This window comes from Eschrichtius robustus, chromosome 11 (assembly GCF_028021215.1).
Source record: "Eschrichtius robustus isolate mEscRob2 chromosome 11, mEscRob2.pri, whole genome shotgun sequence".
In the NCBI taxonomy this organism is placed as follows: domain Eukaryota; kingdom Metazoa; phylum Chordata; class Mammalia; order Artiodactyla; family Eschrichtiidae; genus Eschrichtius; species Eschrichtius robustus.
This window is the reverse complement of record NC_090834.1, coordinates 79,931,460-79,958,877: the sequence shown is the minus strand read 5'-3', so window position 1 is coordinate 79,958,877 and position 27,418 is coordinate 79,931,460. Positions and strand designations below refer to the sequence as shown.

The 27,418-nt window shown below is 35.6% G+C and overlaps 1 long non-coding RNA gene across 1 annotated transcript in view; it reads right to left on the bottom strand.

Annotated features, from left to right (window-relative positions):
- The window catches only part of LOC137771580 (uncharacterized), a 48,327-nt gene extending 25,951 nt beyond the window's left edge, over window positions 1-22,376 (bottom strand). Inside the window, exon 1 of the long non-coding RNA XR_011075389.1 lies at window positions 21,038-22,376. This is a non-coding gene — a long non-coding RNA (uncharacterized lncRNA). The remainder of the gene's footprint in view (window positions 1-21,037) is intronic.
- Window positions 22,377-27,418: the final 5,042 nt, after the last annotated feature.

Genomic DNA, 27,418 nt, shown 5'->3' with positions numbered 1-27,418 from the left:
TCCTTCCTTCCTTCCCTTCTTCCTTCCTCCCTCCCTCCCTTCTTTCCTTCCTACCTTCCTTCTTTCCTTCCTTCCTTCCTTCCTTCTCCCTCTCTGTCTGTCTCTCTCTCTCGTCCTTCCTTTATTTGGAAAGCCAGTTTACCAGCCTCCCACAGCTCACACCTCTCATCTTATGTTTTGCTTCTTTGCCTCCCAGCTGCTGAGAAACATGAGAAACTACGAATCCAGCTCTGTGGATGAACAACTTGGAACAACAACTTTGCCAGTGCCTATAGGGGTAAACATTTTACCAACGGGAAACAAAATCTAGTGGATGCATTATTTTATTCACTTGAATAGGTTTTCCTAAAATGCAATACACATATCCCTTCCTTAAAACCATAATTTGATCTTGAAAACAACAGCAATGTGTAAAACATATCTTAAACAGAAACATTTTTCATTAATTGCAATTGACAAAATTATGATGCTGTTCAATTCAATGTTACCATATTTTTAGATAAAAACATAGCAATTGAAAAATAATGAATATAGTTTATATAAATAATAGCAACAAATGGGAAATGAATAAAGTTTTACATATAGGGCAATGTAATGAAAATTTATTTTATTTTCCAAGGAAGAAAAGAAGACTTGATAGTGGGTGGTTATTAGTGAAAGACAGATACAAAGAAGTGCATTTTTTAGCAAATTTTTTTCTTTGGTTTGTTTACTTGACCAAATGTCAAGCTTATTGGAACTCATGGTCTACACTGCACTCAAGAAATACAGCTATACAGAGACACTACTTTTAGGGCAAAACGAAGACTAAATACAGGATATATCAAAACACATGGAAGTAGTGCATATGATGACAGAATGCACAGATCTAGAAGAGGCGACCTCGCTGTCTGTTCAGTTGGCATATGTATGTGAAGCAAAATATCTTAATCTTTTTCAAATATGGTACATAATTCAAATTTATTTTCTATTGATATTCTCATACTAGAAACTACTATATCGAGTACATTTGTGATTGTGTTACTGCCTGAAACCATAATGTCAAAATCCTAATTCTCATAGTACAGACGCACCTCATTTTGTTGCACTTCACAGATAATTGAACTTCTTCAAAAAATTGAAGGTTTGTGGCAATCCTGTGTCAAACAAGTCTGTCAGCGCCATTCTTCCAACAGCATTTGCTCATTCTGTGTCTCTTTGTCACATTTTGGTAATTCTGACAATATTTCAAACTTTTTCATTATTATTTTATTTGATATGGTGATCTATGATCAGTGATCCTTAATATTACTATCGCAAAATTATTATGACTGGCTGAAGCCTCAGGTGATGGTTAGCATTTTTTCAACAGTAAAGTACATTTTATTTAATTTTTTTTAAGTACTTTTTAATTAAGGTATGGACATTATTTTTTTAGACATGATGTCATTGCACTTAATAGACCACAGTATAAACATAAATTTTATAACAAATTTCTTTTGCATCAGGAAATCAAAAACTTCGTGTTATTCGTTATATTTCAATATTCACTTTATTGCAGTGGTTTGGAATTAAAACCAAAATATCTCCGAGGTGGGCCTGTATTTCTTTATTAGATTGTATGAAGAAGTTGTTAAGTTGGAAACATAAAAATCACCCAAATAGCAGTATACTCTACAAGAGCTATCACGGGGAACGGTAACTAAACATTTACTTAACAGCCACTGCATGAACTAAGTGTGTAATTTGGGTTATCTGAAGACAAGCCCATGAGATTGAGCCAACACTAATGCTTGACCCAAGCAGTATCCAGGTTTCCTCATATTTCCTCTCCCTCATTTCCTGATTCAGTTTTCTTTCCCTCATTTCTACTTTCTTGGAACTATGCTCTCCAATAAAGTATTAGCAATAAACTTTGTTCCTGGTCGGTTTTCTGAGAACTTGACAAGAAGTCTTGATCTAACATAATTAAAACATATTAACGTTTTATCTGGAGTCAGTTTGGTAACTAATTTACTCTCTAAGTGTCAATGTCATAAATACTTGGTTTAAAGGTTTTTTAAGAAATAAAGAGGAAAGATAAGAAAAACTGATTCTCTTAACATTATTAAAAACAAGTGAGCTGTATCTATACACATATCTATAAATTTGTGAGTATTTTACTGCCTGAAACTACTCTGTCTGGATTGTGAGACTGAAATAGGACAGCTTTCTCTAGGAGCTGACCTAACACTCAAAGCTAGACCATGGTGTCCTCCTGTAGAACAAAATAATCTCACAGGTCAACATCAGAAAATGCCGCTGTGATCACAATGGAAAAAGATAAATTCACTCTGTCTAGACCACACCAGCTTAGTGTCAGTGCACAAACAAATTGACAAAATCCACAGACATGTTATTCACAAATTTTTGTTTCTCTACAATGAGGAAGTGCCTGGCAAAATGCCACCTTTTTTCCTGTACCTTTAAAAACCTGAACACCGCTTGCCAAGAAAGTCGGTGATCTTAGATGAGGGTTCTCTGCAGAGCCACAGTAGGAGTAAAGCTTTCCTTCTAGTTTCCAGCTCAATCTCAATGTTTTGAGAGGCGTGTGTGTGGGGGAGTGTGTGTGGGTGTGTGTGCACGCACGTGCCCACATGCACGCCATTTGAAAGTGATCAAAGCTTGAGTTACTTTAAGTCCCCACGTACAGTGTAGCCCCAGGAAACAACATTTGTCAAATGTATTCATTTCAGAAAAGAAGTTAGGGCACTTCCAAAAAGTAAATCAAACTTCCAACTCAAATACACAACCAGAACGGTTACTGTAACCGGTCAGATAAATCTCCCCTAGATATAGAAAGTTCTGCACTGGATTGCTCAGTCCTCCCTGGTCTCTGACCTTAGCCAAGTAGAGGGAAAGACCAGCACTGTATTTCTTTATTTCCTGTGATAAAAGTATAATCCTCTTAACACACAACTTCCCATCAGCTGTGCTGGGTTAATTTGCTTTCTTAAATGGACTGGGTTGGCAGAGAAAAAGGTGATGGACACAAAGCCATGTAAAGTACTGCAAAATAAAATCCACAGCTCTTACAGAAAGGAAATGAAAAATATCATTTTGTAGTACCCTACTCCTATGTCTGACCAGCACCAATATTCTCCTTCTATAGATGATACATTTTCACCATTGGTGAGTCAGATTATTTTTTAAAAAACAATAAAAAATTACAATGCATTGCATTTTCCACTTCCAGATGTGATGTTAGGAGCTAAGGTACACTCAAGGACCTTCCCTTTAGTAGAAAAAGAGAGAAAAAGAAATCAATAATGATTACCTATGTCAAGGAGTCCAAAGAGGGACAATACAAATAAGTGGTTGTGTTGGGCAGTGAATGGGCATGTTGGGAGGTGACAGGGGTGAGTGTGGCTTGGGATACAGTGGTTGAGAGTACTGACCCCAGAACTGGGCTGCCTGATTTGCAATCCTTGTCTCTCCTGCCATTTGCATCACCTTGAACAAGTTACATGCTTTCATGGAGCTTATTCTAATAAGGAAAGAGACAAAAACAAGCAATTAAATAATAAGTAAATCATAAAAAATTTTAAATGAAGAGCAAAATAAGGGGGTGGAGAGTCAAGGTTGGGGGGCTGGGTTGCAACAATAAAGAAGATAGCCGTTAGTTATTGAAAGGGTACTCATTGAAAAGGTGGCATTTAAACATTAGGATAAAGCATTCCAGATAGAGGAAACAGGCAGTGTAAAAGCAATTGAAGTGGCAGCAGTACCTAGTGTATTCAAGGAGAAAACCTCATGGAATTTATTATAACTAAAGCTTAGTGAGTGAAGGGGGATTTGTAGGAGGTAAAGTCAGGGAGACCATGGACAGCCAAGTCTTACATGACTATTTCAGACATTATAAGAACATGGGAAGCCATTTTAGGGCTTTGAATAGGGAGACATTATGTCCTTTTAGCAAAATTAGAAGGGACATCTGAGTCATCAACTGGTGGTTAACTTGAAGAATTCTGATAGATCACTTTGTAATTCTTAGCATACAACTTCAAAAGGGTTTAAGGCATTAAACATCATTGCTATAAATACATCCCTTTCATCTCATCTATATAATTACATGAACAAATTTTCTCTATAAAAATATTAAAATTTCTAATATTTTCATTCAGAACCGTCTCTAACAATAAGCAAAAGTCAGGTTAATTGCAAACCTAATTAATTGCAAAAAAAAAAAAAAAAAAAAAGTAAAGAAAACAGCAACAACAAAAAAACCCCAAAACTTAGTAGCCGCATCCAATTCCTAGAAATCTCAATATTTAGAGTCTAAACTACAGATTTAAAGAGCAGCAGCTAAATTTCAGGGCAGCACAAACTAAGGAAACTAAACTCTGGGATCTGTTTAAAGTGAATGAAATTAAGGTCTGCCATGGAGGAAACTCACATCTAGTTGCCACTAATGAAGGGAAAAATGAAATGATTTGGCAGGTACCATTACTTTCAAATTCTACAGAAGCCACCAAAGGAGAGTGAAGTGGAATTTCAAATATTATCGGAAAAAATCATCAAATGGCATTTTTGATGTGATCTTCTGCAGTGTGGACCCACATACATGATTTCTTTCAAAGCTCATAATAATATATTTCCAGTACTCATACAAGTCTTTTTGTCAAGAGAATTACTGCTGCACATATCTACCCTTGAAACTTGGCAGTGGGTGCTGCCCCATTAAAATCACAAGAGCTGGGAAGGAGAATTGTTTTCTTCATCTAAAATTATGTTCTATCTACAGAAGGAGGATAAGGAACACCGGGCAAGAAGATAAACAATACTAAGTATTCACTATCTGTGATCATAAATCTAAGATTTATATATATATGGTATATTTATATATCTTGATCATATATATGTATCTTGATTATATGTATGTGTATATATATATAATCTTGATCATATACTATATATCTTATCCACATGTAGTAGACACTTAGTGTTTTATATATGTTTTATAAGTTATATGTATGTATATGTATGCAAAGGTTTGTGTGTACGTGCGTGTGTGTAGTTTTAACCACATTTCTTACTCACATAAAAATATTAATTTAACAAGTATTTGGTGGCTGACTCTTGGTTTTGTTTTACTTATGATTTCAGCTTTGAAGTCTGTAGCATGTGAGGCAAGTATGAGTGATTCAATTTGATGAGACATATGGCTCTGTCAATGTGATTGTGACTTCTTAGGTTTTCTGGTCTGGCCGTACGGAGCAAATGTCACAATCAACAACCATATGCTTGGTTTTATTTCAGGAGTTTATGGAAGAATAATTGAGGAAAATGTACGAATGTCCCCAGCAATGAAGACATAAAATAGCATGTATCAATATTCTCTGTAGCGCTAGTCCAACATTGTGGATCCTTCCATGACACACTGCCTGCATTTAAATAAAGCCAAGACAGTACATTAAAAGTGAAAAATAGGCAAAAACTAGGAAAGCTGGTAAAAATTATCTTTCAACATTTTTCATTACAAAAACTTAGATTGGAAAAGCTTAAATAAGTTAGAGAATGCCCTTAAATATGTTAGACACAACCAAATAGCTTGGTTGTTTATAACAGGTATTATAACACCAACACTTGGCACTTACAATGCTTGATAAACAATCTATTTAAAAATTGTCAGAAGATTAGTTTTGATCTTCAAATATTTACATGGATTAGATAGTGCTGTATTTTAAATCAACGGTACAGAGTAAATGTAAGGTGCCATTTGTGCTGGAGAAAATGTAGTATTTGGGGGGGTGGGGGGTGGGAGGAGTAGAATTAGAGAGCACTGGACAAGAAATCAGAAGATTAGATCAGCTTTTCCCCAGCCACTTTTGACCTTGACTTAGTTACTGATCTGCAATTTTCTCATCTTTTTCTTTTAAAATGTTGATCTGATTTCAAGCTCTGTCTCAGATACCTACTGGCTATGTGACCTCAGGCAACTTTTACAACATTCCTGAGCTGAGTTTTTTGGTCAGTAAAATTGAGATAAATATTCCTACTCTATAACATTTTGGTGGAGACCCTATATGTGAAAACTATTATGGAACCAATAAAATATTTTATAGAAATTTGTCTTAATAAGAAGCATAATCAGATGTTGCCTCTTCTGAGAAAGTTTCTTTGGAGTCAAGGCTGTGTGAAGGCTCGGAGTCCTTCCATATCACCCTCTGCTTACCCCTCGTGGGACAAATAAAAAATACGTGTTTGGAATCTGTTAGAGTAGATCATGAAGTATAACAATAACATAAGGTATAAATACGTCTGCGTGGTAAAAGCTCCATGTGTCAGATAGAGGGACAGAATTAAAATAACTCAAGTTATATTTTTCTTCTTTGCAATCACTTTGTTTAGTTTTATTTAAAATATATTTTAAATGGAGAAATATGTATACAGTTGAATGCAACGTAGAAGAAAAGAACAAGAGCAGAGGAGGGTATTGTAAAGAAAAGTAGGGGCCATTGCCCAGGTTCTTAAACCAATTAGGAGATTTTCAGTTTGTATAAATTACTCTAGGGCTATGTATTCAATAGAAAACCCACCTGGGAGGAAGGAGTTCAGTTTAGACACAAGTGGTCAGGAATGCTTAAACTAGGGCTGCGGTGAGAATGAAGATGGAGGTGGTAGGTTGGATGAAATAAATATGTAGGAGATAAAGTCTGCAGGTCTTGATGAGAGGGAAGGAAGAAGCAAGAGTAATGGATGACTCTCAGATTTATAAATTGAGTGGCTTAGAAGTTGAGGATCCTGGGAAAGAAAGAAGAATGGTACGGAGGGAGGGAAATGAATCAGTGTCATGGAATTTGCTTTCGAGGTACTCAAAGGAATCTTGGGAAAGGGATACATATTTGGGAGTTATCTAATATTGGTAGAAGTCGAAATCATGAAAATGATAATAAGCTCACCTTGATTTTTTTTAAAATGAAAGTATATCAAGGACTGAGTCCCATGGAACAGTAAAGTTTAAAAAATGAGAGAATAAAGGAAATCCAGGAAGAAAATCAAAGCTGGATTGTGAGAGAGATTCTAGTGAAATTGCTTATTCGTATCTAAGATTCCTCTTATAGATTCAGTATCTGCAACAGTATCAACAGTAACTGCTCTAGGCTAAGCAAGCTTGCTGTCTGCACTGCTGGATCTTTAAAATTCATATATCAACCCTCTGAAGCCATAAAACCAATTTCTGAATTTGTAGTCTCCTTGTGACAAAGGAGAGAAAATGTCTTGGGCAATGAAGACCTACGGTCCTGTAATTCCCCCAAGAAGAAAAGACTTCTGATATAAGGTTGAACCATAACAGAATTCAAGATATAATTCTTAAACCCCGAAAGTGTTTCCAGAATCTCATACAGGTTAATTTCCCAAGATACAGTTTGCTGATACACATCTCTCCATCTAAGATAGATAACTTTTTTTTTCCCTCACCAGAAAATGAACAGCAGGTCAGTTAAATTTGGGATTATTTTTAGATATAAAATACAGAGACAACTCCAGACTGACTTTGTGCGTGAATATGTCTAAAAAAAATTTATTTTGATCTATTTTCCAAAGTTGGTAAGGATGATGAAGATTACTGCTTTATGCTGATATGTCTAGAACAAAGTAATAAAATTTGAGTAGAGGTAAAAGTTTTTCCTTTCTGTAGTTTCAGAGGAATCTTTACGACAACAGGTTTTGAAGTGGTACAGATGAACTCTGATTAAAATCTCCATTAACTTTTTAAACTGAGTGACGGTGAACAAATTACTTGACCTCTCTGTGATCACCTTACTCCTCGAAAAAGAGAAGAATGATAGAAATGCTGAGCATACTTGATCTGTGATGAGCACAGAAGATAATAAGTGTAAACTTGTCATGCAAACGTAATGGAATCTACAAATGAGAAAGGCATTTCCTACTATACACAGGTTCCTAATGGAAAGTAGTCAATGTCATTGTAGAAAATACATCTCAGATGATTTATTTTCAAACTGAATTGAAAAGCTATTGTCAGAAGACTCTAGCAAAATGAAATTGTATTTTGTAACCTTAAAGTCAGAGTCCTGGTTTAGCAAAATGTGTTGTGGGCATTAACCGACATTGAATGTTGTTAGTTGTGATTAAGTATCTTAAACATTCTTATCCAGATCTCAACGAGAACAGAACGATACTAAACCTGAGATTGGAAAGAAACAGAAGTCACCCATATCAGCCAGGATGAAGCATTTGATCATTTTTGGAGTTGGACAATGCTCACGCATTTTGTCTGCATTCAGATCTAATTACAGAGTGGTCTTATTTATTTCTTGATTCATCATAATCACAGAGTGGTCTTGTTTGATGCTGACCTTCTGTGAGATTACATTCAACAGGAAAACACTGTTGACTAGCTGTGGATGTCAACCCAGCTCCCACCCGTGAGAAACTTTTTTTGTGTGCGTTTGTTTTCCTCAGTTACATGACCCTGTATTATTTGATCCTAATTTTCTCTCTGATGGCTTCTCCTTATGCCTTTTTTGCTTTCACTATGCCCTGCCATACTGGCTTTCTTTTCTGTCACTTAAACAGGCCAAATATATTTCCAATCAGCACGTCTGAACTTGATATAACTTATACATAAAGTTCACCTCTCCCGGATCAGCCCATAGCTGTCTTCTTTTCATTATTCAGTTTGCAACTCAAACATTACCTCCTGGAGAGGCCCTGCCAGTCTCTCTTTCCACATTAATCCATTTTATCTTCTTTATAGTATTTATTTGTAGTTGGGATTTTCCTATGTATTAATTTATTTAAATTTGGTCTTTCACCAATTTGAGGGCTGGGCTATCTGTTCTCGTCATCACTGTATCCATAGCAGCAATATCACTATGCAGACAGTAGAACAATGATAAATATTTGCTGAATCATTTTTATAATTCTTTAGGGTCAATCACAGAATATTCTGTATAGTATAAATGTTCAAAAATATAATCCAGAAGTGAATGAGAGTTTGATTAATTTTATATGTAAATTATACTAAATAACTAGTTGAAATAACATTAATTAAACTGTACATAGTACAGGTGATACTGAGGTCCGCAGGACTTTGCTTCTGGTCTTTATTGACTGCTGAATGAGTCTCTTTCTGGTTTTTCTTAAATGTTAATCTGATTTTGAAAAATATATTCTAAGTTTCAAAGGTTGTTAAAGTCATTTACCTTTTCTTTTTTAAATTTTTGTAATCTTAGGAAGCCTTAGAGGTCATCTATACCTGGTCTAATGCACTGATTTAACTAAGCTAAATGATTGGAAAACTAAGGCCCACAAAATGAGTGGCAGAATCTTTTTACTGCTAGATGTTAAAACTTGGTTTCTTTCACATGATTTAGTGTCATTTTTATATACAATATAGCCTCCATTCAGATAACTTCCCTACATTTCAATGAAAATAGAAAACTTTAAATAGAACAGCTGATCTATATAACACATTGATAGAAAACATCTTAAAAATAACTTAAAGCAGAAGAAATAGAAAATATATTCTTTAAATTAATGATGATGGTTATAGATATATTCATACTCTTATTCCACATTCCTTCTCCAAAATACTAATTGAACACACAAACTTAAAAAAATGGATCACAATAGAAATTGTTGACTAAACACAGTACTCTTAAAAATATAGCATGAATATTGTAACAATAAAAAAAATTTAATTAAATAGTGTACACTGGTTGAGATTTAAATTTGTCAGTAGAGACCATGCAAGAAGTTTGATTTTACCCCTTAAAAAGATGCTTAAGGTAAAATTTTCCCTCAGTGTTTTGAAAAGCATCCCATAATTTTCATATTGACAAGTTCCTAAAGCATATTAAAATTAAAATTGTAGGGCTTCCCTGGTGGTGCAGTGGTTAAGAATCCGCCTGCCAATGCAGGGGACACAGGTTCGAACCCTGGTCCGGGAAGATCCCACATGCCGCGGAGCAACTAAGCCTGTGTGCCACAACTACTTAGCCTGCGCTCTAGAGCCCACGAACCACAACTACTGAGCCCACGTGCCACAACTACTGAGCCCACGTGCCACAACTATTGAAGCCCACGCGCCTAGAGCCCGTGCTCCGCAACGAGAGGCCACCGCAATGAGAAGCCCGCGCACCGCAATGAAGAGCAGCCCCCGCTCGCTGCAACTAGAGAAAGCTCGCGGGCAGCAACGAAGACCCAACGCAGCCAAAAATTGCCTGCCTAGAGGGTTGTGTTAAATAAGATGCTGAAGTCTAGTTTTAAGTCAAAGAGAAGGTGGAGGCACTTAATCCCAGGTCCATGCTATCCTTGGTATAAAATTCACAAATAAATGGGTGAATTTAACTGAGTGATATAAACAAAGCGACACGTACACCAAATAGCTCAGAAAAATTGTAAATTGCCTTTATCATCCATTTAACTATTTGGCTATAGGATTTGAAGTTTAATTATGTGTAGAAATCCCTAGAACGTTATTGTTAGGATGCTATTTAATCCCAGAATTTTTTTCCAGAATGACGTGATTCAACAGCTTCTGCAATATTTTTAAGAAGCCATGTATAGGAAGACTATTTCAACTACAGTTTTTTCTACTACCAAAAATATCATGTAATGAACAGCATTATTTTCAAATTTTTCATATCATCATTTTAAAAGCCTTGTCTTCATAAATACATTTTAAAAAGCAAACTGCGTTGATTATGTTTTTACTTCAAACCTTACCCTACTTCTTGCCTCATTTATTATATTATGTACATAGTAGTAGAAGTACAAACCAGAAATAATTGGGTCTATTTTCTTTTTTAGGAACAGATTAAATTTAATCTTGAAAGCTATTTGGAATTACTTTGCCATTTCTGAATTTAAAAAGGGGGATCATTTTTTTTTCCCCTGGGGCAAACATAGAATAACTTAATAAAATTGGGAAGGAGAACTCTGGTTCTAAATTCCTTTTAGTATGCAAATCATGGAGGGCCTATATTCTTTTCACAGTTCCTCACATAGGAAACCTTGCTCTGAGAGTAAAGATAGTGCCACAGGAAAGCTAAGAGCTGAAACAGGCAGACCTGTAACTGTGAGGTAGTTTGATATATGATCCATGCCAGGAACTTCAGGAGAGAATATATCAGGTGTCTGGTTGTTCATATGTTAGACTTGCTGGTTCTGAGAGAAGTTTAGTGTTTCAGCTAAGAAGCAATTTCACTTTATCTTACTATTAAAAATATGCTGTGATTTTCAAGTACATTAATGCTTTTCCTTTTTGTTTTTACAAAATTAAAAAGAAAATTCTTTTTTTCTTGGTAGAAAAGTAGCATCTCAATTATACAGAAACGACTGAACTTGACAAAGTTCAACCTCAGAGAGCAAACTCATTTTCCTATACTACAGTGATGAGTTCTTATGTCAAAGAGAAACACTGTTCTAGTATTTGGTTAACTTTCAAGGAATTTGTAACCAGAAAACATTACCATGTGATAAAGGGTAGATAAAAATGAAATAAATAAATCAATACAATAAATCCACAATATTCCAAATGTATCATCTCTGAATCAGAAATGTCTGGGAAATAAGCAAAGCCACTTAAATGAATCAAAAGATTACAGGAGACTTTATTATGTAATGGAAATGTCCATTCTTCCACAGTTTTCAAGCCCTTGAGAATCTCTTACACTCCTCGTGATTCTTACTGGGCTGCAAATCCAGAGTCCTTAACTCTTGGTGCTGGGAAAACTGGACAGCTACATGTAAAGGAATGAAATTAGAACACTCCCTAATACCATACACAAAAATAAACTCAAAATGGATTAAAGACCTAAATGTAAGGCCAGACACTATAAAACTCTTAGAGGAAAACACAGGAAGAACACTCTTTGACATAAATCACAGCAAGATTTTTTTGATACACCTCTTAGAGTAATGTTAATAAAAACAAAAATAAACAAATGGGACCTAATGAAACTCAAAAGCTTTTGCACAGCAAAGGAAACCATAAACAAGACCAAAAGACAACCCTCAGAATGGGAGAAAATATTTGCAAACGAATCAACGGACAAAGGATTAATCCCCAAAATATATAAACAGCTCATGCAACTCAATATCAAAATATCAAACAACCCATCAAAAAATGGGTGGAAGACCTAAATAGACATTTCTCCAAGGAAGACATACAGATGGCCAAGAGGCACATGAAAAGATGCTCAACAGCACTAATTATTAGAGAAATGCAAATCAAAACTACAATGAGGTATCACCTCACGCCAGTTAGAATGGGTATCATCAAAAAAATCTACAAACAATAAATGCTGGAGAGGGTGTGGAGAAAGGGGAACCCTCTTGCACTGTTGGTGGGAATGTAAATTGATACAGCCACTATGGAGAACAGTATGGAGGTTCCTCAAAAAACTAAAAATAGAATTACCATATGACCCAGCAATCCCACTACTGAGCATATACCCAGAGAAAACCATAATTCAAAAAGACACATGCACCCTAATATTCATTGCAGCACTATTTACAACAGCCATGTCGTGGAAGCAACCTAAATGTCCATCGGCAGATGCATGGATAAAGAAGATATGGTACATATATACAATGGAGTATTAGCCAGCCATAAAAAGGAATGAAATTGGGTCATTTGTAGAGATGAGGATGGACCTAGAGACTGTCATACGAGTGAAGTAAGTCAGAAAGAGGAAAACAAATATCATATATTAACGCATATATGTGGAATCTAGAAAAATGGTACAGATGAACCATTTTGCAAGGCAGAAATAGAGACACAGATGTAGAGAACAACATATGGACACCAAGGGGGGATGGAGGGGTGGGATGAAGTGGGAGATTGGGATTGACATATATACACTAATATGTATAAAATAGATAACTAATGAAAACCTGCTGTATAGCACAGGGAACTCCACTTCATTCTACAGCAGAAACTAACACAACATTGTAAAACAACTATACCCCAATTAAAAAAAAAAAAAAGCATGGATAAGAGCTCTGGAGTCCTGCCTACCTATGTTTACATCCCAGATCTCAAATTTACTAGTGTGTATCTTGATTCCGTCTCTAGCATTTCTTCCTCATTTTCCAGTTTTAGCTTATCCTTTTAAATCCAAGTGGCTGAGGCAGGACCCAGGGTTCTAAGGAGGAATTGCTCAATACAGAATAGAAAGGAAGACTGCTTCCAAATCATTAAGTATAAATCTAGTATTCCTTTTTAATTACACTTAGCTTTGCCTTCCATGGCCTAATTTATTAGTTTTTTTCTTCTTTTTTTTTTTTCCTTTAGTCAATTCTTCCTTCTATATTTGAATTTTTGCTTGCTCTACTGGAGTTCCATTATTTGGCTCTTTAATATGGGTGAATTCTTTAGTATTTTAAACTGTGAGCTCACTTAATCCAACACTTTGTCAGGTAAGATTGGCTTGATCTTGATTCCTTTATTCAAGTTATCTACCAGGATTTGGAAAAGAACCTGCTTCAAATGATGACTTGTATGATACATTCTGCCAGATGTGGTAAATATCTTGTATTGGAAGTTCACTTTGTGCCAGATACTTTGAAGAGATGATCTCATTTAATTCTCCCAAGGACTCTATGAAGTGGATAATATTATCCCCATTAGTCAGATGGGTAAAATGAGGCCCAGGAATACACTTAAGTACAAGAGCCAGCCTTGGAGATGACACATCTTTCACAACAGGCAATGTTTCTAATCAACTCAGGACACTGATTCTCTTCTCTTCTTTTCTTCTATTATTCCCTTCTCTCTTCTTTCACTACCTAGTGTTTCCTTTTTCTCTTTCCTTATACTATTTTGGACACTGAGGAGACAATCAGGAATTGGGCAGAGACCTTGCTTTCAAGTAATTTATAGGCTCATCCTTCAGTTAATCACAGTACTCTGTGGGCATTTAACATTCATCAAATACTGTATTTTAAATATGCAATGAACTAAACATATGAACATCTAGCTAACCTAAAGAGAGGATCCATTCCCCCAACCCATTATTCTAGTTATAATATAATAAAGAATATCCTCTCATTTTTTTATAGTACACTCTTCTTTTAGGACTCTAACAAGTTAGCTCTCATTTAGAACTACTTTTTTTTCTATAATCTGATACCTTTATCTTATATTACAAAGATTATAGGGACATATTTTACCCTTTAAATAATGGTGGTACATTGTAGGATTTTCAAAATTTGGTGGGGAGAATATACTTTAGTACAGTTGACGTCTGGTGGACAATTTTAAAAATTGCTTTCTGGAGGTAATTGACAGCAGTAAAAGAAAAAAAAATGCAAAGTTCACACATGAAACAAGTCAACCAAATAAACCAAGAAAAATATTTCCTTGCCCAATAAATCATAGAGAATTAAATTCTTGAGTGAAACTGGAAAAAAATGGCATGAATGAAAGAGAAAAGGAATGTAGTAAATAGAATTAATCAAGCAGTTAATTTAGTTATTTGCACAGGGGGATTTTTTTGAAGTGTTAAATATTAACATTGTAATGAACTTTCTATTTTGAAGTTCCATGATTTCTTAGAAATGTAAATTAAAGGAATACAATTATGCACAAGCAACTTAATTATATATTAAAGCAGAAGAAATGAATTGCTCTGTTGAGGAAAACTCTCCTAAACAAAATAAATAAGTAAAATATCACTTTAAAGAGGATCTAAGGTTTAGTGCTTTGTGTTTTTATTTCCTCAGTTGGATGGATTTTACTTAGTCTTTTCTAAATCATTAACACATTTGCTATGGTAACTGCTTTTAAGTCATTGTTTATCTGAAACAATTCAGCTGCCTAAATTAACATCACCTATGCCTTTTTAGAGCCTTGTAAAAATAAACTCATCTAACTTTTTTCATTTATAAGGTATGAAATATCTGATTGTACTCTTATTTTTTCACATTTCACTTTCATTAAAGCTTTACTACATCCTACTTTGAAGCCTACATTCCTCTCTGTATTTTTGAGGTTAGTAGCAATGTCCCTCAGGAGACTTCTCAAGGGCATAGATTCATAGCAATTTTGGCAAACTGTGCCTTATAATTTCTATGTTTCCTGATCAATTGTATTGTTAGAGTTACAAATACAAAGAGATACGAAGACACCTGACTATCTCTATCTTAAAATAAAGTCAAATGTTAAATTGCTGATTTGTTCTCTCAAATATAACATTAAAACTGGGCTGGGGGAAAGAAACCTTGCCACTCAAATAGTACATAACTTTAATAATTGCAATCTATTGGGTGCAAATTCTCTGCCAAGAATTATGCTAATCACTTTATATGTATATTTTTATTTAATCCTTCCAGCGTATCTATTGAAATTATTATGAATAAATTAATAATTTGCATCTTAAACTAAATTGGTGACCAATTATTTAAACAGCCAAATAGTATAATATTTAACAGAAACACAGGATAGCCTAATTAATATAACGCTATGTCTATTTAGTACAGTTTAAGCTATCTTGAATACCTGATGTTTATAATTATGTTTTAATATAATCTACATGTGTTTGTGTATTTGTCTTTCTAATCCTTTTCCTTTTTTTTTCTTTTTTCATTTCTAGGAGACACATTCACTGACATAGAATGAACTTACTTTAGGTTTTATTATTCTGCTTCCATTTAAGGACAATATTGTTTATTTTATTTTTAAAATCTTTGTTGGAGTATAGTTGATTTAAAATGTTGTATTACTTTCTGCTGTACAGCACAGTGAATCAGTTATACATATACATATATCCACTCTTTTTTAGAATCTTTTCCCATGTAGGTCATTACAGAGTATCGAGTAGAGTTCCCTGTGCTATACAGTAGGTCCTTATTAGTTATGTATTTTATATATAGTATTATGTGTATGTCAATCCCAATCTCCCAATTTATCCCTCCCCACCTTCCCCCCTTGTAACCATAAGATTGTTTTCTACATCTGTAACTCTATTTCTGTTTTGTATGTAAGTTCATTTGTACCATTTTTTTAGATTCCACTTATAAGCAATATCATATGATATTTGTACTCCTCTGGTCTGAATTACTTCACTCAGTATGACTGTCTCTAGGTCCATCCATGTAGCTGCAAGGGACAACATTGTTTAAATCTCTTCCATTTGTTTCAAAATTTGTAGATCAGACAATTAGAAGCAATACAGCTATATAACTGTGGCTTACAATACTGGAGAGATTCATTTTCTTCTCTGTTGCCTGTTCTATCAAATAAATAGACTGAGAGTTTATGATTAATACTCTTAGTGCTGTAGTGAGATCCCTTAATTTGAGCACAAAGCATAGTGTTAGCTAAAGCTCTTTCTCATAATTTAGGTCACAAAAGCCCCAAGTTAATAAAACTTCAATTAAACTTCTGGAGTCTCCAAGTTGAAAAAATGTAATACTTTTGCAAAATTAGAAAAAAAAAAAAAAAGCCCAGTAATGACTTGTCATTGCTGGCAAATCTACAGAATTTAATAAACTTTTCTATTAACTTTCATATATATTATATTACTTTATTCTATGTTTTGTTATTGAAAAGTGCTTGTTAGCAAAATGATGAGTTTTGACAAATGAATACAACTGTGTAACCACCCCTATAACAAAGATATAGAGTTATATAAGTTATATCTTATGGATGTGCTCTGTTACACAGTAGTGATACTAGGTAAAATTTTCTTAACCCCAAAGGAGTGAAAAGAATGTATAAGTCTAGGCTGGATACAATCAATAGAATTATATTGGGATAGCGGTTGCAAAGACAGAACGTCAGTGTAGGCTAACCATACATGGACAATCTTCAGGTTTGACCTAGTTGGAAGGGAAAATAATGGTAATAAGAACAGGACCAACTATGCTTCATGGAATCTTCTGCAGCTAAATCTTGGCCATTCTCCTTTCTTGATTACTTGCCTTCCTTAGTGTCTGACATAATAAGGTCAAACTTTGAGTTGGCCTCATTAAGCGTGGCTAATTAAGCTTACACTGTACATACCAGCACAGACCTATTGTTAACATGTCTCATGATTAAAATAAACAAAAAATCAAATAAAATTATAATTTTTTAGTCAATAACCAAGAGCAGTTTTAATCCATCCCCTCATTTTTCACACCATTCACAGGCTTTGCTCTTCCTACACTGTTTCAGAGAGTTTTTTTTTTTAACTTTTCCAGCTTTTTTGAGATATAATTAACAAATAACACCTTAATTGTTTGACATATGTATATATTGTGAAATGATTACCACAGTAGAGTTAGTTAACATCCATCACCTCCCACAGTCACGGTTTTTTTTGTGTGTGTGTGGTGAGAACATTAACTTTCTTAACAAATTTCAAGTATATAATACAGTATTGTTAACTGTAATCACCATGATGTACGTTAGATCTCCAGAACGTACTCATTTTATAACTGAAATTTCGTAACCTTTGACCTACATCTCCCAATTTTCCCCACCCCCTAGCCCCTGGCAACCACCAATCTACTCTGTGTTTCTATGAGTTTGCCTCTTTTAGATTCCACATATAAGTGGGATCATATAATGTTTGTCTTTCTCTGTCTGACTTATTTCACTTAGCATAATACCCACAAGTTTCATCCATGTTGTCACAAATGGCAGAATTTCCTTTTTTATGGTTGAATAATATTCACACTCTACAAGGTGGATCATTAAAATAGTTTTATGAGTGTGTCCCATTTTTACATTGAATTAGCAATTTACCATAAGCAGTGATATTTCATGAGATTAACAATAATATTTATGGATATTCTAATGGATATTTGTGGGTTAATTTAAATACAGCTTTGAGAATAACAAAGGAACTGCCTTTTTTTAACTTAAAAAGAGTTTCTAAAGCTACAGTGCCTTATTAAAGGGAAATAAATGACTTGTGTTGGTGAGAAAAATTTTTTCTCAACCCTTCTAGTTTCTTTTGGCTGGTCTAAGAATTAAATTTATATGAGACAGATAAACAGGAAAAAAATTAATTACATACCTATGGGGGCTCTATAAGAATATGAGACCTCCAGACAGCCAGGCAATTGCTTATATGCTATCTGAGCAAAGGAGAAATGGGTAGGAATCTGGTATTTCAGAGGTGAGGAAGAGGGCTTCCCTGGTGGCGCAGTGGTTGAGAATCTGCCTGCCAATGCAGGGGACACGGGTTCGAGCCCTGCTCTGGGAAGATCCCACATGCCGCGGAGCAACTAAGCCCGTGCGCCACAACTACTGAGCCTGCGCGTCTGGAGCCTGTGCTCTGCAACAAGAGAGGCCCCGATAGTGAGAGGCCCGCGCACCGCGATGAAGAGTTGCCCCCGCTCGCCGCAACTAGAGAAAGCCCTCGCACAGAAACGGAGACCTAACACAGCCATAAATAAATAAATAAATAAATAAAAATTAAAAAAAAAAAAAAAAAGGTGAGGAAGATAATTCACAGGGAGGTGGGAAGGGCAAATGTTTGGTAACCAAATAATTGCCCTGCCATGCAGATAATTATTTTTTATGTTAAAAAAAGTTATCTTTGGTAATAACTCTCCTCCTGATGCAGGCACCCTATCTAAATTCTTTTAGACAGTTGAAGGGGAGGTAAAAAGAAAAACTTCCTGAGTCTTCTGTTTTTCAAGATTAAGCAGCCCAAAAGAATCCTCATGCCAAAGAGACACATTGTTGGGTGGCAAATTTTGCTCTCCTACACTGGGAAGGAAGGAAACTTGCTTTCTGTTCTGTCTCCAATAACTTTGGATCAGACACTTAAAGCTATGAGGAATATATTCCAGCCCTTTGCTGCATGCTAACTCCATGTTCAGATGCACCTTATTGCTTAGAGGACTGGCTCAGTTAAAAATAAATACTTCTAGACAAAAGGGGCAGATTTTAAATGATAATAATAATGATAATAACAGCTCATTATTTGTTATTTTTGAGCTTTTTTGTACCAAGCACTTCGCTATAAGCATTTTAACATGAATTGTATAATTCAAGCTTCAAACTGTCTGAAGACAGAATCTGAGAAAACCAAGGATTAGAGAAATAAGTGATTTTCTCCAAGTCCAAAGCCAAAAGAAAGATGCAGAGCCTGGCCTCACACCCAAGTTTGTCTTGCCTCCAATTCCCCATAATAATTGCATTTTCAGCCTCCCCGGTCTTCTGCTGGAGCTCCTGTAACAAACAGCCCCATCATTGGTTTCTTCCACTTGTTGGTAGGGAATACACTCTGCTCAGCTCTTCAGTTCTTGTGGCTGACTTGGACACTGATGGTTGACTTCACCATTTGCCCATCAATTTATCCTGCTCTTTTACCCTGAGCAGCTAAATGACCACTCTTGAAACCCCAAGGCTCACAATGCCACAGCCAATGGACAACCCAACTGAGTCTCCTTTTGTGAAATTGCCCTATAGATTTTTGGTGATTCCCAATCACCATTTATCTCTACAGATACTCCTGAATGTTCTGCACCTGCCTTCAAGATCCCACTATCCTTAACAGTCCCCTGGAGTCACTTGTTGCCTCCAGGGAACAGCCAGAAGATCGCCTCAGTGTGTGGCCTTCATTTGTAAAACGACATGACTACTATCTATGTCCCTACTTGATGAAGCTACTGTGAGAATGAGTGAAATGATGTATGTGAAAGCTCTTTAAAATTTTTAGCACCTTTAATGTCCTCCTCTCTCAACTGAAGAGAATTGAACTAGATAATGTCTAAGGTTCCAATGGCTCAGTGATTCTATTATATGTAATTTATAAGCTTGCCATGCAAATTCCTGATTTGGACTTCAAGTAGCTTAGTTTATGCTGAGGCAGACTCTAGTAAGCATTATGTAAACTGATGAGTGCTTAGAATAAACTTAAAAGAATTCAGAAGACTAACTTGTCAAGCTCTTATTTAAGTTACCTTATTTGAAAGGTCTTCTGATTTTCTTTAAACTAGTCTAAATAGGTAATTTTAACTTACTTCTCAAAAGATTAGGCCACTGAAAAGTATTAGATAATAGAGAATTTATTTTATTTGCTTAGTCTGAGCTGTACCTATTGCCTCAAAAAATTTTCAATTTGTCTATTAAGGATATTGTAAAAAGGCTCTTTCAGTTCATCTGACCTGAACATTTTTAATTCAAACACAAATTTGGGGCATTAAATTTCAGCAGTAATGTTCACAACTGAATTGGAGTTAAATAAAACCAAATACCTTCTAACATTTTGGTATTTCAGTCATGCTTTCAATCTGTAAAACATTATAGTTTGGTTTATGTGCAAACAAAACTGTTGTTTCCTTTTTTGATTTACACGTATAAAAACTTACCCTTTGATTCAGCATACTTAACATTCTTTTTTCCATTATGAAATATAAAAATTTTATAGAAATTTTTACAGTAGAATCATCTTACCACTTCTTTCAAATAAACAGGTAAAGGTATGAAAGGTTAGCAAAATGTAAGATACTTGGAAGTCAAATGTCTTTGTACAATCTGTATCACCATTCTTAACTGTGATAGAAGTGATGATTTTCCCACAAATATATATATATATATATATATATATATGTAAAAACATATGTATGTTTCTTCACCAGTTATTAGTATTTAATTGCTTATTTTCAACTGAGAAAGAGGTAGTTAAGTTTTATTGAACTTTTTAATGGAACTTTGGTTTCTAATGGTTCTGTTGTCACCTTTACGTCATGAAAGATAAAATTTACTGGCTACCAATTGCTTCATATTTAGAACAATTCTCATTGGTGTCAATCTCATAATAAAGTGCTGTTTAAAAGATACTCAATTACATAATGAAATCTTATATGTATGATTTTAATTCAGAATCTATGTTTCATTAATGTACGAGTGCAAGTAGAGAGGAATTCGAAAGTACATCACAACCTTTTTGGCACCAGGGACCGGTTTCGTGGAAGATAATTTTTCCATGGACCAGGGCAGGGGGGATGGTTTGGGGATGATTCAAGCACGTTACATTTATTGTGCACTTTATTTCTATTATTATTACATTGTAATATATAATGAAATAATTATACAACTCACCACAGTTCAGAATCAGTGGGGGCCCGGAGCTTGTTTTCCTGCAACTAGATGGTCCCATCTGTGGGTGATAGGAGACAGTGACACCGAAGTGTGTTGCTTTTGTCCAGTCTACTCCGTAATCTCGTTTTGGTTGCTGTCACTGCAGAACACCCTGCTTCACAAAGACAGGATGCTGGAAATGGAAGCAGGCTTTTCAGTGCTTTTGTGACAATCTCAGGGTATTCTGCCTTGACTTTAATCCAGAACGTATGGAGATCTGAAGTTATATCAAACATACTTTTAAGGCCGCCATCATTTGCTGTCTCAAGCAGTTGATCCTCTTCTAGCAAGGACAAAATCAATTCACCTGGCTTATTCACAAATGGGTCGCAGATCCATCCCTTCCCTGTTCAGGGGCCTTTTGTGGCTGGGAAGTAATGCTCAAATTCTTTTGAAAGCTGAGATAGGTGATCATGCACCAGCTGGGAGAAAGAAGGCCCTGGCTCAGTCTCTTTCAAAATCTCTGCTAATGTTTGAAACATGTCAAAAATGCCAATGTTCACTCGTCGCCCCCATAATTCCAGTTTGGCTTTGAATGCAGCCAACTTATCTGCCGACTTGAACACTGTTGACATTCTCCCCTGAAGTGACAGATTGAGTTCGTTGAGCAGGTTGAATATGTCGCACAAGTAAGCAAGTTTTGTGACCCATTCTGTGTCACTGAAATACGCTGCCAGTGGTGACTGTTTTTCTAAAAGAAATCTCTGGAGTGGCTCTCGTAACTCGAAAACTCTGGCCAGTGATCTACCTTTAGAAAGCCATCTCACTTCTGTGTATAAGAGAAGACATGTGTGCTCTGCTTCCATCTCCTCACAGAGCTGCGCGAACAGACGTGAGTTAAGGGCATGTACTTTAATGTGGTTGATAATTTTCATCATATCCTGCAAAACGCTGTAAGTTCAGGTGACATTTTTCGGCTAGCCAGCATTTCTCTGTGGATGACACAGTACGTAGACTCACATTCAGAAGCGACCTCTTTGACCCGAGTAGTAAAACCAGGAAGCCGTCCAGTCATGGCATCCGCTCCGTCCGTGCATATTCCCACACAAAATGACCAATTCAGTTTTCCTGGTATGTAATCATTCAAAAAGACTTGAATAGTTCTGCAGCTGTGGTGTTGGTTGGCAACAAAAGTGCACATAAATATCCTCATGCACATCCTCCTAAAAAATATATCACACAAAAACAAGCATTGTTGCCTTGTTGTCAACATCGGTAGACTTGTCAACCTGGATTGTGTACCACGGTGACTCATTAATCCTCTCTAACGTTGACATTGAGGAAGTCACAGAATGCCAGTATGTCTGTGTTGGCATCTATGAAACAGGGATAATAAGAGTTGACAACAGCACACTGTACTATGAAGACAAATACAATAACATCCACAAGGCAGGTTGCGCTCAGGGTAAGACAGGAGCCACATGCAATAAAAGGTAATGGCAACAATAGCATATTAAACTTTTATTTCCAATATATTCACTAAAGAGATTTGGACACCGGTTGCCCAGGACATGTTGTCCTTTAATGGAAACAAATACCTGCCAGTATTCATTAAAGTCCAGGTTAGCAAAGGATGAGTGCATTTTAATACACCTGTTGCATCCTATATAGATTAAAAAGAAGCCATTGGGAAAATGAACGCTGTGATAATGATGCTGGCAGGCGATGAGAAAAGCAAAACAAACAAAAACAAGAAACCTCTGAGGCCCATTTGGTGCAGTTACCTTTTAGCTGACAGCACCTTTTACTCTGAATTTATTGGCTTTACCCTAAGCAAACTTTAACCATCTTAAGTGGGAGATTGTGCATCTTAGATGTCACTTTGCCTGGCAAGAGGTGTTCTTAATACATCATGCCATAGGACTCTTGCTGTTACATTCAATCACATCTACTCTTTTCATAGGACTTGGTAATTAGAAATTGTGCAACATTTCATGCTTGATTTGATATTTAGATTTCTCAACATTCCCCCAGAGAAGTACTTGGCAGGAACAAAATGCTTTTAAATGAAACTTTTTGCTTAAAACAATGCGTGAAAAATCATGTGACATACTGATTAAAGGCACAATTTTTATGCTATTTCTTTAGTTTTAAAAATGCCTCAGCTTTCATTGCTCAACATGGCTGTCTACATTATAAATGACCATAAATATATCAGGAAGCCTTTCTCCTGGACCCACTTAGTGCCAGGTTTCCTGAATGCTAAGCTGTTACAGAAGACACATTTGCAGCACAATCTGTATGACCTGACTGAAGCAATGTGGGTGTACTGGGAGACTTTTTTCTGGGTGTCACTCTCTGCATTGAAAGAGACTATAATGTAAGTGACCTTCTAAATATGTTGGCTGTGAAAGTATTAGCTGGTGTGAGGAGAGGTAGTAAGATATTCCTTTTAAAAGTTGGAACAACATAATAACAGAGTAAGAAAAAGGGGACTAAAATTGGAGAGAAAAGAAGCCAGTCTTTCAGGAGAATGTTTGCTTCCTTTCAGAACAGAATCTTTTACAAACATGTGTCAGTAATCCACCAAGTCAAACAATGACCATTGTTCAATGTCTTACAGACTCAATGGGTCTTTTTTTCCCTAGAAAGGTATGACATTGCTTTCAAATACTGTACTTTGTCTTTAGAGTCTGGTTTTCTTGTTTAGAAAAATTAATGACAAGTGAAAATGAAAGGTAATAGTAAAAAGTAGAATCCTATTTATGAGGCTTGGCATGTTCAGAGTTTTAAATGGGTATCTCATTCTCGGTGAATCTTCGGGGACAGTGGTGATGCTTTCCCAGTAAGACTCTTGGCTTCTCTCATGCCTCCTGTCCTTCTATCAGGAAACTGTGAGGCTAATCCTAAAGCATGTCTGACTTCCAGTATTTTCCTAATAAATGTATTTGAGGCCTTCCTTGATCAAGTCCCTAAAATACTTTACAGCTTCATTTCACTGCTCTTAAGTTTACCTAATGTTTCAGCCTAAATAATTGACTAACACTTCCCTGCATTTTCTAAAGTCTGCCCTATCTCTTTGACATGAGTTGATACAACTGTGTCATGTTTTTCCTCATGCCAAGCTTTTTCACCAATGTAACTGACCCAAAAGGTAAGTCATTCTTTTATCCTTGGAAGAAGAAGTGACGTCAAGTAAACAGAAGAGTGGAAGTTTGTCTTTATTATTTCACATATAATGGAAGTTACTGTTCCACTGACAGAGGTAGAATGCTGGCAAGAGGATTGGTTACTCCCATATTGTCATGACAACTAGGCAAAGAGCAACATTTATTTACAGATCTTCATCTCTTGATTTATGCATTCAGACATTTATTGCAACCTTAGAATATGCCAGAAACTGGACAGGTGTCAGAGCAAAAGAATAGGCCTGCTGCTGTTCTCTGACTTCTCATAGTCTGTGTGTGGAACATGCAATTAAATAGTAAATTGCAATTACTGTCACTGTGATACAATAAATTCATAAGCCAAAGTACTAAATATCTGACTCAACTTATATACACTAGTGTAATTAATGCTAGCTGCTATAACAACTCCAAAGTTTCTGTGACATAGTGTAATAAAGGTTTATTTTTAATTACATAATAGTCCAGTGAGGGTTGGATTCTCCTAAGGCAGTGATTCTAAGACTTAAGCATGTGGCCTGGAATGGTCACCATGGAAAGGGAAGAGAGATTGATTGTGGACAAGATATTTTACTGCCATGTCTGCCAATTCCAATGGCATGATTCCAACTTCAAGGAAGGCTGGGGATTACAGTCTTATTTTATTCCTGTGAATATAAAATATGCCAGCTTTTATCCTTTGGGAAAATAATAGACCTTAATCTAAGTCCTGAAGGAAAAGTTTAGCACAAAGGCAGAAGTGGAATAGGCATTCTAGTCAGAGAGGATAGAGCATGTACAGAGTCACAAGGGCATGCAAGATGGGACATTAATCTACTTTAAAAGTGTTCCTTATTCCAGTTTAAACTGACCTCCAATAATTTTTCTGTACTTGCTTTAAAAAATATCCACAATAAGAACAGGAATGTTCATTTTTACTGTAAGGAGTCATAACAACTTACAAAGTATTTACTTTTCTCAATAAATAAAGTCAAAATACTTATTATCTAGGGGTGTCACTTGTATAATGTTAGACCAATTCAGTTCCAAATATTTTAAAGAAAACAATAGCATTTAATTCCAAATTACATGGTTAGTAGGCTCTTTCAGGAAGGGTCTGAGTTTCTCAATATAACATCCCAGATGAGCAAACTGTTGTCCAGACACCTTGGTATGCTTAAATTTTCTAACGTAAGCAGTGCATTTAGTTATTGGTTTACAGCCTTATCTTCTTAGGCAAGGATTACCTGGAATAAAGATGTTCACATAAATGGTTTTAGTTCTGAGTTCTGATGGTTAAGCAATGTAGTCTCAAGTATCAGAAAAAAAAATTCTATAGGAAAATGCTGTGTAAATTAAAATTTAACAAATAAAAGTCAGTTAATTATTCTTTCCTACTAATAAGTAGGTATAATAACAATGAGAAAGCACTCCTCCACCACTCCATGTCTTAAGGCACTTAGCAGTTGCTACTTTGTGTTAATGAGGATTATGTTATTTATTCTACTAGGGTTTGAGGTCATTGGAGGCAAGAACTCTAATTCATCAGCTTATTCCACATTGTGGCCAACACACTGGTCTTGTATGAAGTAGGTATAATCCAGGCACTGTGATAACTGGTAAGAATATAACGCTGAGAACATAGGAGTAGTCCTTATTTTTTCTGAATTTAGAATTTAGAGGCAAATATATATGCATGTGGTATTGTTATTACAAAATGAAACAGAAAAAAAGGGGAGGGACTAACAGTAACAACAAAATATCCTTTGCTATATCTTTTACAAATGTGCATTTGTTTTTGTCACTTACAGAGTTATAAAAGTAGAAATGATTTGATAGCATTTTGCTTTCAACTGTAGTCTCACAGAAGTTAATCTTGAGATAAGAAATTGGGTGCAAGGAGTTCATATACAAGATGGAGCAATTACCAGTAGGAAACTGGAAAGTGAGATGACATGGGAGAAAAAACAGAAAATAAAAGGCACATTATTAATATGGTACCACAAAAAAGTCAAAATTCTACATTTTTCTTTCAAAAAATAAGTTAGAAATTAGAGCATGAGATAGTCTCAAACTTGTGTTCAAGTAAAAGTTCCAATTATAATATTAATACATTTAGTTCAATTTTTATGCAGAATTTTAAAAGTCACTTGATGGTAGAGGTCTTCTTTGATCCTGCTATGGCATGATTCAGACTAAATTCTATCTACATCATGAACGTCTAAAACTCAATTTACAGTTGACATTCCTGATATGTTCAATACTACTTGGGATAGAATGTCAATCTTGCTATTATTAGTCAGAACTTAGTGGGAGAAATTTAGGGAGGAGGGTTGTCATGTCTGTTTTACATCAATGCCAAATTTGCAGTCCAGACCTCGGGATGATCAATAACAAAAATATTCAATAGTAAGTTTTTACCACTGTTGAATAAAAGTGTGAATGACTTTTGAAGCCTAATTTTAACAACTGCAAATGGCTTTGCTGTTCAGTCTTCCCAGCAGAGTTAGGGGAAGGAAATATTCTGGACTCTTTTATCTCTTCCCATCCAATCTTCTCAACAGTCCGATCTACCCCTGAAAACTTTCCATCCCCACTGTCTTGACCACAGTAGTGCAAGACTACATCACCTCTTTCTTGAATGATTCCAATTACTCATCTCTCAGATTTCGTTCTTGCTACCATGCAATGCAATTTTCACGCATCAAATACAGTGAATTTCTTAAAATTATAAATCTCATCATATCATTCCTTTCTCCTTTAAAATCCTCCAAGGGTTTTCCATCACTTGTAGTATAAAATTTAAATCCTTTTTTCTGTGCAACAAGGCCCTGACAGGGCTACTTATCTCTGAGACTTCAACTCCTATCGCTCTCCACCTATCTCGTTCCACTCCCGCCACGCTGACCTTCTTTCTATTTCTCAAACACCATGCTTCTTCCTAGCTTCTCTCTGCACTGTCATGTCTCTAGACTGGGAAAACTCTTTCCTCAGAGTTTCATGTCACTGTCTCCATCTGTTTCAAAGAGGCTTTATCTGACTAACACTCTAGTCTCTCTTCTCTGCCTCTGTGTCATTACTACTAATCATATCATCATTTTCTGCGTTTTTTCAAATTGAAAATGAATTTGCATTTACCATCTTATTGTCTTTATTTGCTTCTTTATTATTTGATTCTTCAAATGATACACAAGCTCTAAGAGAGCAGAAATCTTATCTGCACTGGGTCCATCATGAG